Raw genomic sequence first — 14129 nt, forward strand, 5'->3', positions numbered from 1 at the left:
GCATTATTATGCGTGCCTGTTATATTTGCATCCTTCCTTTTGCGGTCTCTGTTATTTTTAAAATGCAGATCGGGGTGGGGAACTTTGGGCCCAGCGGCCACATCCAGCCTCTTTGCCCTGGCCCCACCCCTTCGCTCCCAACCTCTCCTAAGGCTTAGATAGTGGCAGTAATATATGGATATTTCAGCACCACCCACCCATTCTGCATGGGAGCTTTTTGAAAATTAAATTCGGCCCTTTCACTGAAAGAGGTTCCTCACCCCTAATCTAGGTTTCTTGGGAGAAAGGACACTTCCTCTTGTTTTGTTGCACTCTAAAGCATGATGCACTAAAGCATTATGTAAGGTGGTTGTCCTGTGCAAATGAAATGGTTTCTCTAGAGCCTGATAAGACTTGCACTTGCCAAGGTAGAGAGAAACCCATTAGGTTTATTGAGTCACGGGCATCATGCCCAGACCTCGGTCTCATGCCTCCCCATACATGCTGTAGGGATTGGGCCCAGCACCTCTGCAGATGCACCCCAAGAAGACATGGGAACGGATTCTGAGTCAGACGGGGAGGGCGAGGTGGAAGACGTTCTTGAGCTGCCAAGGCTGCAGGAGGCCAGTGAGAATAACAGTGCCAGAAAGGATTAAGCCCAGCTGCAGCCTGATCATTTCGATGACAGCCAGGCTGGGGCCTCTGAATCCATGGGAATGCAGGTCCCTAAAGACGAGGAGGGGCGGGTAGGAAAAAGAGACCCAAGCGTCAGAGGTCAGTTGAAAAGGGAGGAGCACTGTAGGGTCATAAGATGCTCCAAGAGATTGGCAGCCAGGGAGGCGAGCCCCTGGAAACACCCACCTTGAGGGCAGGACTTAGTAGCCCACTTGGCTGAGAAGGGAAGCCTGTAGTAGCCAGTGGCAGTTTCGTAGCAACTCCCTTTCATGGTGCCTTAACCCAGGTGACTACCTGAAGTCTATGTGATCCAAAGTCTCTTAGAAAAGCTTGTTTCTAATGGATGCATGAGGATACTGTCTGTAACCAGAAGCAATGCCTTTTGCTTGTAGTTTGCATAATGAAAGTAATTGACTGAAAATATGACTTGACAGTTTGACTGCAGAGAAAGCCAGGGGCCTGGTGTCTTACACATGGTCAGATCCCCTTCTTCACATCCTGGTCCATGCTAACCAGGTTTTGTTGTGACATCTGAATTAGGTAAGCAATGGTTACTGCAAACTACAATTTGCCTCTATGTCAGAAGTGGAAACGTTGATTTGAATTCTTATTTTACCTATTTTAAGCACTTATATGCTGCCCTATTAAAAAAAAACAATCTCAGAGCAGCTGAAACAGGGATAAAAACAAACATAAAAATACATAGAACCAAACAGGTCAACAGTAAAGCACAAATGTCACAGCCACATCAAAAGGATAAGATAGATTAGGGCTGGAGCAGATTAAAAGGCATGGGAGAAAAAAAAAAGTTAGTTGCCTGGCGCCAAAATGACGATAAATGAGAGAGGCAAACTTCTCTCAGGACAGTATTCCACGGCCGGGGTGCCATCACTGAAAAGGCGCTTTCCCCAGTAGCCACCTGCTGCACTTTCCTCAACAGGGGCATCGAGGTCAGTTATAGTTATGAAGACAGGCATCCTTCAGTTCCAGCTCTGTTTTGGAGGCAAACAATTGGGTGCAGTAACCATAGCTAGCCCAATTGGCTTGTTGCGGCAAACTATGGTTACCTTTAATCAGGAAGGGAGGGTGTGAGAGAGAATTGGAGCACATGAAGCAGGAACTCCTGGGCCTGATAGCCAAACCATGAGGCTCAGTCCTGATAGCCAGTTCATGTTTGAGCCAGGCAAATGTCATGTTTCTGGGAAGTGACTCTGCCCTTGAAACAGATGGTTTCCTTTCCATGCTCAGGTTCTCAATGCAGTGTTGGTTCACGTCGCTGAGGCTTGGGAAAGACCATAGCTCAGCAGTAAAATTTACATGCAGAAGGTCCCGGGTGGGGTGGCCAGGTGTCCTACTTTACAGAAGACACGTCTCTGTTGGAAGGTGTCATCTGTTTCAAGGGCTGTCAAGTACACGTCCGATTTAAAGACAAGAACCATAAGAAAGGAGAACAGGGGCTTTGAAGGCTTCCATCAAGAATTAATACCAGGACAGCAGACACTCAGGTCACCTGATCGCAGTCTTCCCCACTATAGTGAGATGTACTCTAGCTCTGTCTAAATTATATTTATTTTTTCTGAAGTTATGTTTATACATATACATTTTGTTGTTGTTGTTGTTCAGTCGTTCAGTCGTGTCCGACTCTTCGTGACCCCATGGACCATAGCATGCCAGGCCTTCCTGTCCTGCGCTCTCTCCCGGAGCGTGCTCAAGTTACATATACATTAGCATATGCCAGTTTTATGCAGATCTCTATCTTTCTTTTGTCCTCTTTTTTGGTGATGCATTTTCTCTTTTTTGGCCATGCCTGAGGGGCCATCCTGGCTCCAGGTTCAGTCCTGGCATCTCCAGTTAAATGCATCTTGAGGGACAGGTGTTGGGTAACACCTTTTCCTGAGCCACTGCCTGTCAAAGTAGAGTAGTGCTGGGCTAGATGGCCAAAATATTCTGACCTGGACTAAAGCAGCTCCCTCTGCTCAGTAAAGCTGATGACTTCTTTTCCAAGAGAATTCTTCTCCCCCACTTGTGTGCATGTGTGTGTTTGAGAAATATTTTTAAGGTGGCGGAGGAAGGAAACTATTTCATAACTGCTAGGCGTATAGAACTTGGCAGATGCCTGCAGCTATTAAAGCCGAAGTCACATGGACATTTTCTTCTTTTGTTTCTTTTTGCGGTGGGACCAACAGGATAGAAAAAATGATTGCCCTGCAAATGTCTGTCTTGTACACTGTATGTGTGTGTGGAAATCACTTAATTTAATACAAAGCTGAGTCAGCCACAGGGTTTTGTTTTTTTTTTGAGAGGGGGATCATTCCCTCTCCTCCCAAATACAAAGAGGACCTCAGATCTTTCTCCCCTCCGTGCCCCTGAATGATAAATGAGCTTGGTGACCCTGTCACTTCTACTTGTGTTCAGCAACAAAACAACTTCCTGATTCTCAAACCATTCTAAGGCTGGAACAGCCTCCACATTATTTCCTGCGCACACAGGGAAGGAATGTTTTTGGAGTTACAACAGTGGAAGGAGGGGATATTGGCATTATACCGAGCCTAGTTGTGAGTATTTTCAGCCCAGAGTTTACTATAGGGCAGGGGTGTTGAACCTCTTTCAGCCTGAGGCCAGATTCAGCTCAGGAGAAGCTTTCAGGGGCTACATTTCAGTGGTGGGTGGAGCTAAAGGCAAAGGGGGTTGGGCCAGCATACCAGCATATTTCAGTCTTAGGAGAGGCATTTCAAGCTTCTAGACTGGGGGGGACGGGGACTGGGAAACCACAAAATGATCAGTTGGGGGAAGGACTTCTTCAGAAAGTGCATAGTGAAGCTATGGAATTCGCTACTGCAGGATGTAGTGATGACCACCAATTTGGATGACTTTAAAAGGGGATTAGACAAATTCCTGGAAGAGAAGACTATCCATGGCTACTAGTCCTGGTGGCTATGTGTTACCTCCAGTATCAGAGGCAGTATGCCTATGTACACCAGTTGCTGGGGAACATGGGTGGGAGGGTGCTGTTGTACTTATGTCCACCTTGTGGGTTTCCTACAGGCAGCTGGTTGGCCACTGTGTGAACAGAATGCTGGACTAGATGGACCTTAGTCTGATCCAGCAGGGCTCTTCTTATGTTCTTAAGTAGGTGGGGCCATTTGGGGAAATCCTGAAGCCTCAGTTTCAATATGTGTACTGTAGGGACAGGCCTATTCTCATGAACGGCAGATGAAGAGGCCAAGCTGTGTCTGCATGGACCACTTCAGGTTGGTGGTGAAGGCTCACATGTTTGAATGTTCTTCTCTACAGGCACAAATTCCCTGCATGTAGAAAGCAAGCATGCCAATCTTGCTCCCTGACATACTACTTTGGATTCTCCTGGTCACTATTGTGTAGTGTTTGGTGTTGAACGGTGACTAGGTTCAAATCCCCTTTCAGCCATAGAGCTCACTGGGAAACATTGGGCCTATCACTATCTCTTAACCTATCCAACTTTGCAGTGTGAGGATAAAATGGTGTGTGGTAGGAGAACCATGTATACCACCTTGAGCCTCTTGGAGGAAAGCCAGGATATAAATTAAATAAACCAAGGATGGGGTGAGGATGGGGTGAAGGATGCCACTTAAAAAACAAGCAAAACCCAAACTCTTTCTTAGTTCTCTCCAGTAGGTCCATTTTATATGGAAAAGCATTAAATTGCTGATTAAATTGTAAATGATGGGTGAACATTCTGACAAGGAGAGTGAGAGTTTCATTGATGTAGTCCAAACTTTTCATTGGTTGATGAAGTCTTTGAGTTGTCAAACAATAATACCATCCAAAATATAAGCTGGAGATTCCCTTTGTATGTCATGTGAAGAAGATCCTTAGTACAAATTATCATAGGGTATGTAATTTCATTTTCAAGGGGAAACTTGACCTTTTCAAAGATTTATGAGTGAGAGTGTCACTTTCAAGGCTCGTCAGAAACACTTGCGAGTGTCCCTCAGGTTCTTTAATTTTACTGTTTTATGAAGTTAGAACTCTCAACTGAACCTCCCCGCTCCACATACTGTTGGTAGTTTCCAAATCTGTGGAATAAAAAGCTTTCTTCCATTTTAGCTTATTACATTTTACTCTTTCCTAACGTACGGGCTTAGAGCAGTTTGTAGTAGAGATAAAAATACACTGATAAAAATATAACCGTATACTTATCATGGCTATCAAAATAGTGCTGAATAAAGCTATTATTTCTGAACAATGGTCAGGCTTTGGAATTTTGCATGGGGGGTGGAGGAGGGAGCTGCTTACAAGCAGTGACTTATAAAATACTTTTCCAGGTGCTCTTGCAGTATATTCTTGGTGGATGGATGGTGGTATTAACAAGCTGCTCAAACCTGATTGTAGAGATTGTGATGAATTAGGAGGCTGGTCTTTAAGGCTGCAGTTCTGTACACACTTATCTAGAAGTAACTTAAGTGGGATTTCGGAAAGGTGTACACTGAGGGCACCCAACTCTTCCTCTCTTAGATCTAGTTCATGTGGAAATGTTGAATTGGTGACTGGAATCAGTGTTGGGCTGAATGATGGCTAATAAAGGGAAGTGTAATCCCCCAAAGACAGAGTGTTTGTGGTTAGGGAATTGGTCTGTTCAGTAAGATGGAGTTGCACTCCCCCCGAAGGATCCAGTTCCGGTTGGGGGTGCTGCTAGTTCTGTCATTAAAGGTTCAAGTAGCCGTCAGGGAGGCCATTGGGGAGGGGCCATAGAACACTTGCTTTTCATGCAGAAGGTCCCAGGTTAAATCCCCGATTTCTCCACCCAAGGCTGGAAAAACTCCTACTCGCTTTTCATTATAAAATAATCCTAAATTGGGCACAACCAAAACAACACAACACAATCATGCAACATCAATCAGCAAAGCAAATGGGGGAAACGAGACACAGATAAATAACAGATAATAAATAACAGATAATAAATAACAAATAATAAATATTTTAAAATATGTAATAAATAAATATGTAATAAATAAATAATAAATAACAGATAATAAATAACAGATAAATGACAGTTTAGCTGAAGCAAAATAAATTCAGTCAAAAGCTTCGGTGCACTATCAGCCCTTTAGTTGGCTCTGAAAGCTTGTAAGACTTGGCACTGACCATATATGAGGGGGAAGGGAGCTCCATAATCAAGGTTCCTGTATCGAGAATGTCCTCTCTCAGGTTGCTGCATATCAAACACCTGTCAGGGTGGAAACTGAGCCCATAGAGCCCCAGAGCAGTTCTGATTCTGAGGAAGAGCAACAACCCATGGGAGAGGAGCTCGCTCATCTCTCACAGGCATAGCGGCAGGGAGAGATTCCTCCTGCCTGCATTCCTGAGAGAGATAGTGACCCTGGCAGCGAGAGAGTGGGGGATGGGGCCTTGCTGGATGCTTGGCGCACTTGCAGGGAGCGGCGCCAGATGAAGGGCGCCAAGAGGAGGCGCTCTGCCCGCTTGGCGCTAAAACAACGGTCGCATCCCGAGGACCCAAGGGTAAGAGGGAGGACCTCTCCATAGCCCATACGTTCAGAGTCTTCCCGCCCTCCTCCTTCAAACGGGGACCAACTGCATTACCCAGAGCTTAGGCTACTCTGCTAACTACCCCAGTGCAGTTCCTTGCTTAGTCACTGGTGATTAGCGTCTGAAAGAGTGATTAAGTTGTAAAAGGAATAAAGCCTTGGAAAGAATCCTTTTCGTCTGTGTCTTGAGTTAGCTATTGGAGGGGATTGTAAGAGGCCGCTAGGGCGCTCCTGACAACACCAGGCAAATGTGGCACCCTGCTAAATCTTAATATCAGAGCAGGTTCATGAGGGAGAAGGCACTCCCGTCAGGTATCCAGGTCCTAAGTCATCTAGGGCTTTATATGTCAACACAAGCTCCTTGAACTTGGCTTGGTAGCTGATCGGCAGCCTGTGCAACTCCTTCAGAACTGGTGCAGTATGTTCCCGGTAGGCTGTCCCACTCGGCAGCCTAGCTGTGGCATTTTGCACTAGCTGCAGCTTTCGGGCCAACTTCGCAGCCGGGCAGCCCCACGCAAAGCGCATTGCGACAGTCCAGCCTTGAGATTACCAGTGCATGGATGGATTGCTGTGGGTGGGCTGTCCCTGGCCAGGCTGTGGCTGACATATCAACCGAAGCTGGGGCATGCCCTCCTCGCCGCGGAAGTCGCTTGTGCCTCCACAGACGGTGATGGATCTACGTGCACCCCCAACTTGCGCACCTGCTCCTTCAGAGGAAGCACAACCCCATCCAGAGAAGACAACTTCCCTAATTCCCGGACAAGTGAACCCCCCTATAGCAGTGCCTCCACCTTGTCAGGATTAATCCTAGGGGATCACATTCTGCCAGTGCTCGGGGGCCAAATCCAGCACTCTGGTAATGATTCAGTACTACTTTGAGCTGAGGTAGGCGGCCAAAATTCTGATTTTAGTTTTTTGGAGAGATGTAAAGCAAGCAGAGCTGTTGGTCAGTTGGGGCAGTGACACATTTCCAAATCCTGACCCAAGTATTCAAAAATGTGACCTGTCTTAAAGTTCAGATTACCCCATAATTTTAGGACACCATATGAATAGGAATCAAACTCCCAAGAAGATCCCAGGTGTTCTGGCAGTAGCTATGGTGAGAGAAGTATCTGGAGGTGTTGAGTGCAATGTTGTGCAGCCTTGTAGGAGGCTAAGGGTGTCTTGCGACTCCCAGAATCTCCCAGCCAGCCATGCTGGTTGGGGAATGCTGGGAGCTGTAGGACTTATTTCGGTCTAAACATGCACAGGATTGCACCCTATGTTGTCATTCCTTGAGCCTGGCTCTCTCTTGACCATTCTGCATTTTAAGGTGCACCCACAACCTGACTTGGGCAGCTAGAAATACACCAAAGTGTGCTTCACAATTGCGGAGACCAAAGCCTCAGTTTTTAAATTGGAAATGATCACTTCTTATTTGACATCCAAGGTCTTTGATCTGCTTCCCATGAAAAAAGATACAGGAGGTCAAGTCAGTTCTTCTAATGCAGGGGTCAGCAGCCGGTGGTCCTCCAGATGTTTTGGCCTACAACTCCCATCATCCCTCACTATTGGCTATGCTGGCTAGGGCAGATGAGAGCGATAGGCCAGACCACCTGGAGTGGAGGGCCATAAGTTGCCCACCCTTTTCTAAACAATGTAATATTTGTAATGTTGTGCCTTCCCTTTACTATTGTACATCAAGAATGCTACTTAAGGTCTAAAGCTGTGATACTAGGTTTCTGTCTTTATTGATTTGAGAGTAGCCTTTTACCATATTGTGTCTGAGAGGCTGGAAGTGGGCTTAATTGATGCAAAGTGTTTAGTTTCCTTTAAGAAATGTTGTTGATTGTTCTCCATTATAGTATTTTTATTTTATTTTTCCTCTTTTTAAAATGAATGTTGAGCTGGGTTCCTTCAATTAATGAATACTTTAAGTATTCTTTTTAAAAAAATGTATGACACTTCCTTTTTTTCCTTCCTAATACCTTTTATTCTACTTTTATCTTTATAAATGAACCAAAGAATACCAACAACATAATCATCTTCTACAGTTTCCAACATTACAGTATTCTTAAGAGGACCCATCAATAATGAAATAGAGAAAAAAAGAGAGAAAGAAAGGAGATAATATAAAAAGGAGAGAGAAGGGCAAAGGGGAAGGAAACAGAAAAAAAGAAGAAAAAACACAAAAACAGAGGAAAACAGAGGAAAACAAAGCAAAATATAAACAGAAGTTTACATAACAAACTTAAATTTAAACTACATTACTCATAAATTTCAAATATCACTCTACTTAAAAATTATACCAATCTTACAAGTCAATACAGCATAAGTAACCAATTTCAATATTGTATCTTCAAGCTTATAACAAAGAAGCAAGCTTACAGTTAATTTCCATTGGCCATATCATGCCTTTTAGCTACTATATAATGACACTTTCTTAAATGTATGACACGTTCTTAATTTATAATTACAGGTCAGGTTTGTCTGGCTTTGACATATGCGCCTGGGTAAACTTTTAAAGGTTCATCTGGAGCATGTGTTGCTTGCAGTGCTTTGGGACTAAATTTATTGAGAGCCAGTGTGGTGTGGTGGTTAGAGTCTTGGACTGGGATTCCGGAGATCTGGGTTCTAGTCCCCACTCGGCCATGAAGCTCACTGAGTGACTTTGGGCCAGTCACTGACTCTCAGCCTAACATACCTCACAGGGTTGTTGTGAGGGTAAAATAGAGAGGAGGAGGACAATGTAAGCTGCCTTGGGTTCCTTGCAAGAGGAAAAAAGAAGAGATATAATGATGATGATGTTGTTTCCATAGATTAAAAGCTCATTGCAAAGCATATAAATAGGAACACATAGCAGCCTTGGTACCTTAAAAGTGTGGTGTGCTTATGTACTTGGCCAGCCAAATTATTTTCCTTTTGCTGTTCCAGCTTCTGAAAAGCCTCAGGCTTTGGGACATCCCCCAAATAGCAGTGGGCTTTTGGTATAGTGTACTGTGCTTGGAACTTGGCACATGGAGGTAACTCTTCTCTGGGTGTGGTTGCCTGTGGAGGTTAGTTGAATGGCTATTGGAGTGAGGGCCTTTTGATCCAATTGTGGAACTGTTCCCAAGAAAGATCTTCCTTGCCCCTTCACTGTTTATTGTTTTGGATCAAGGGAACTGAACCTCTTTCAGCCCAAGGGCCAAATTCAGGTTTGGAGAAGCTCTTGGGGGCCACATTGGGGTGGAGCGGAGCGCAAAGGGGGTGGGGGCAATGGCAGGGTCAAAATAGGAGCATATTTTCCCTTAAAGCTCGTATTGCCAACAATGAAGCCCTAGGAGAGGCATTTCAGCCGATTGAGATGGGGGTGGGTGAGGAATGTGCCAAAGCTGGGAAAGCACCAAATGACAGAGTGCAGGAGGGAAAAGCAGGAACCACCTGGTGGTGTGGGGAAGGGGCTGTGATCATATGGGAACCCTAGGCAGACCAGATTTGGCCCTCAGGCCACCCTTCAACACCCGTATTTTAGAAGATAGACCCAGTATGTCCTCTTCATTCAGGCTCTCAGCAGGTGATTTAATATGACTGTTTGTATGCCCCCCTCCCCACGGTGACTGCCTTTATAAAGCTGTCGCGCCTCTGTCTGTGCGTGTTGCTTTTACCTGTGTATTATATATACTGATGTGTATATTTGTTTTATTTATTATTACATTTATTGTTACATTTATATCCTGCCTTTTTGCTCTTGCAAGGAACCCAAGGTAGTTTACATGGCCCTCCTCCTCTCCATTTTATTCTCACAACAACCCTGTGAGGTAGGGTAGCCTGAGAGACAGTGACTGCCTCCAAATCATCCAGTGAGCTTCATGGCTGACTGGGGATTAGAACCTGGATCTCTGGACTCCCAGTCCAACACTCTAACCACTACACCACACTGGCTATATGTGATGATTTTTTATTTTTGTATTGTACATTCCTTTGACTTGGTTTTTCACTGCCTTGGATACCACCAATCCTTCCCCTTTTACTATCTCTGGATTCAGGCACCTGTGGACAGGAGTGGTCATTCTGTTCTGCATCCATGCTTGCAAAATGCTGAGTGCCATTTGTGAATCTGAGAACTGGTGTAGGTTCTAGTGAATGCCAGCATTTCTCTTTGCTAGAGTTTGTGGTTGCAGATGGGTGTTTAAGAATATGCAGGCAGTATGCAGGTGTAAGGCTGGCTCCCTGCAAACCATTGGTTATAGCTCAGTGGCAGAGCCCCTGCTTTGCATGCAGAAGGTCCCAGGTCCCAATTCCTGGCATCTCCAGGTAGGGCTGGAGAAACCACTGCCGGAAACTGGAGAGAAAAAAAAGGCAGCAATAAATACAAGGGCAAAACACAGCAACAACAAGGCAAGCCTCAACATGGTACCAAATATATATATGTGGAACTTTAATAAAATAGTGAAATTACTCTGGAGAGCTGCAGCCAAGTGGAGCAGACAATGCTGAGGGCCACAATAGACATTACTTTAAATCTGATTCTAGCAGCTATGTCTTTTTCTACACTAAAGTAGCTGCAGGAGTCTTGATCTGGATCGTAAAAGCCCCCCATGCTAGGATCCTGATCAGTAATAGGGCCCTTGCACTTACTTTAGAAAACTCACCTTGGAAGGGTTTTACCCTTAAAGGCGGCCTAAAAATAATTTTAAATAAAAGTAAATAAATAAAAAATGAAAATGAAAAAATAAAAATAAAAAAGGCATATCTGCATAGATACAGATGTAAAGTAATGGCTGTTTTCACCCCGAGCTAGATGGACCAGGAGTCTGACTTGCTATAAGGCAGCTTCCTATGTGCATGCAAATGTTCAGAATGTCCAGAGTTCAAGAGTTTGTGCTGCATTTCCTAAATTGGCTTTATTTTATATGGTGAACCTTATTAGCATGTATTAGTATCAAACTTGAAAGCTCTTTGTTGTTGTTGCTGTTGCATACTACAGTATCTGGTCTGCCTAGACTTGAGAGGTTTCAAAATGAGAAACAGTAGTTAGATTTGCAAGGTGTAACTTTGGCATAAATACCTTGAAACACAACTGCTGGTTTATTGGTATTTCTCACAGGAACCAAGTGAAGCATGACTGGCTTCAAATGGTTGGCATCTGAGTAATCTGATTATGAACTGCTGTCTTGGTATTACTGAAGCTGCAAGACGGGAAGGTTAGCAGCAGAGATGTTGTGTGTATGAACGCAACCCCCATGACTTGAAAAAATCATATGATTGGGCTTATGTGAAATACTGTTTAATCTGCAAATGAACAACCTCGCGAATGGAGAGACATTAAAGCTGTGTTTTAGTACATACCTGGTTAGAAATTGTGAACTAAGATATAGTTTCAGTATTCATAATTCTGTTTCAAAGATACCACCACCACCTGCAACCCCATGACTCAAACATTCTCGGGTCCTGTGTTCCGTGACGGTGATCTTTCGTGTTTGTTCCATTTAAAAATATCAAGGCAACCCTCTTGAAACCTGCCCAGGATTTTATTAGACAAATCCATGCCATTTTATTATATTGGCTTGACTTATTCATTAGTAGTAATAATGCAAATGCTACTCTCCAGCAGAGGACCAAAACAGACATGATTGTAAATGTGTGCCTAGCAGCTACATCTTCTTTTCCTCTTCATTTTTCCTCTAGAGTAGGTGCAGGGCTGAACTGGGGTCTTTCCAAATACAAAGCAATCCTATTCGTATATGGAATGTCTTGTGGGGTTGTTTATTGCTTCTCCATTCATTTCAATGAAAGGTTTCTACCTGTACATATATAAAGAGGTATGCTTGCATATCCCGGTGGGGCCTTGTTTTTGCATGTTGAGTGCCCATTTATGCTGAGGATGGACATCACAAAGTGGTTGGTCTACACTAAAGCAGTTCATCATTTTTAATAGCTTAAGGGCGCAATCCTATGCATGTTTAGACAGAAAAAAGTCCTATGCAATTGGCTGTATCATTTTGAGCATTTTGCATCCTGAATGTAGATCTCTGCCCTCCCTCCTTCTCCCTACATTGGGCCTATTTCCAAATCTGGCTTGTTTGGCATCACCTCAATTGCTTTGTCTGCCTTGTGCTTTCTCATTGCAATAAAGGACAGGAAGCTGCTTCAGGAGTAAGGATGTCTTAATAAAGGGCTCTAATCCCCTTGAACGCAGATGGACCTTGTTAAGGTTACTTTGTTGCTCATTAAGAAACATGAGCTGGTCGCTGTTGGCGTTTGGGGGCTGGGGTTAGAGCTGTGAAGTCATCCGTTTTCGATAACAACAAAAAGCTCTAGTTGATGGCATATCTAATGAGTTCATAAGATCAGCTGATAAATCATGCAGATGAAGACATGATGCCAAAGCTCTAGCATTTGAATTAGTTTATAGGAGTTTCCCAGGTACTAAGCAGTGCTGGTTTTTACCTATAAACAGGGCTAGACAAATGTTGTGGCTCAGCAGGAACTCCGAGAAAAACAGAAGGTGGTATTGGGGAGTCCATTTCCTGAGATTCCATAAAAACAAAACAAAAATCAAATCCTTACTGCTGTGTAGATGAGGCTTGAAAGCATGTGGGCAACGGCTGTGGAAATCTCAGAAGCCAGAGATGTTGCCGACTGTCTGTGCTTTCCATGGGTAGGAACTGGGGCAGACTTTGAGCAAGGGGACGCAGGGAACTTGGCTGTCCTGAAAGTGTATGCCTTGTAATGATTTAACATTCCAACAGCCAAAGGGAACATTATACTGCTTGGGTACACGTTCCCATCATTTTGCAGGCATTTCACAGGTAATAAGTGCTAGACAAATACAGAATTTCCATATCTGCAAGAGTTTTTTGTTTGTTTTTTAAAAAAACAACCTACATTCTTTTGATAGAAACAGGCGCAAGTATTTTCAGAGTGGCACAGAATGAATTGTTGCCAATTTCATAAGCAAATCAGCACTGATCAGTAGTTAAAAGTGTGTGGCGTCAGCAGAAATTGGAGAGAGCTGAGCCAGTAAGAGTTGGAAGTCATTTTGTGGGGGGAATTCACAGTGCCGACTTTGCATTTTGAGACTGGCATATATTGTTAACGTGTTAAACCAAAAACCCCGTATTGAAGAAAACACTGAAACTGAAGCAGAAATGTTACCTAGAATCCTCGGTATGTGCCAGGAGCAACTATACCAAAAGATGAGGCCGCACCTCTTGAAACTGTGGGCTATGTAATGACTTTGGCTGTAGAAACACTATTCGGCAACTGGAATATGGGCTGTTGGGGCGTTGCACCCCCTGCCTCCCAAAGAGAACAATATGGCAAGGGGGAGACTGACCTGGCTTTATCCATTGGCCAGAGAAGAAGCAGCTGCAGTGAACTTGCTTCTCCACTTCAGACCAGAAAGAACACTCTGGTCAAATTACACATTACCTTGTACATGTAGCATGTATTACTTACTCAAAAGTAAGTGCAGGGCACCGGATTTGGGATCCTAGTGTTTTGGGTAGGTATTTTTTTTTACCCATTTGCCCTCCGCTGTGGTCCTGATCAAGAACAGCCCCCTCCGATGCCTGCAATTTGCATAGGAAAAAAGGTCTCAGTTCTGATCAGGATTGGGATCACTACAGGGGGGCAAAGAGTTAAAGTCCCCTCCCCCCATAAGCTAGGATCCCAGTCCAGATTGCATCCACCATGCTTACTTTTGAGTAGGATAAAGAACTGATATAGCTGCATGCTACATGTTAAAGGTAATGTGTAATTTGACCCTCATCTCCAACGAACAGCCAGTTGCTGTGAGATTGCAGAGGTAAAGGCGAAGAACAGGGTGGCCTCATCCAGTGGCCAGGGGACTAAGGGTTGTTGGGATGTGTGGGTTTGGGATTTATGTATGCCACATTAAGGATCTTTTGATTGAAAGGTGGGATATAAATCTAAATAGATGAATACATGCAGGGTTTTTTTTTACTGATTGAGAAGTCTTTTGCA

The 14129-nt window shown here is 44.2% G+C and overlaps 1 protein-coding gene across 2 annotated transcripts in view; it reads left to right on the top strand.

The window, feature by feature from the left end:
- Positions 1-14129, top strand: part of FNDC3B (fibronectin type III domain containing 3B) — a 385564-nt gene that overhangs the window by 51454 nt on the left and 319981 nt on the right. The window contains exon 1 of one of the 2 annotated variants that reach the window (XM_084847495.1): positions 3121-3209. The exons of the other annotated variant lie outside the window; for it this stretch is intronic. The gene's annotated coding sequence lies outside the window, so the exon portion shown is untranslated. Of the gene's footprint in view, positions 1-3120; positions 3210-14129 lie in introns of those variants that run through there. 2 annotated transcript variants of the gene reach the window in all.

Source organism: Heloderma suspectum, chromosome 3 (assembly GCF_057233095.1).
Source record: "Heloderma suspectum isolate Gila_16-S chromosome 3, 16-S_ref, whole genome shotgun sequence".
In the NCBI taxonomy this organism is placed as follows: Eukaryota; Metazoa; Chordata; class Lepidosauria; order Squamata; family Helodermatidae; genus Heloderma; species Heloderma suspectum.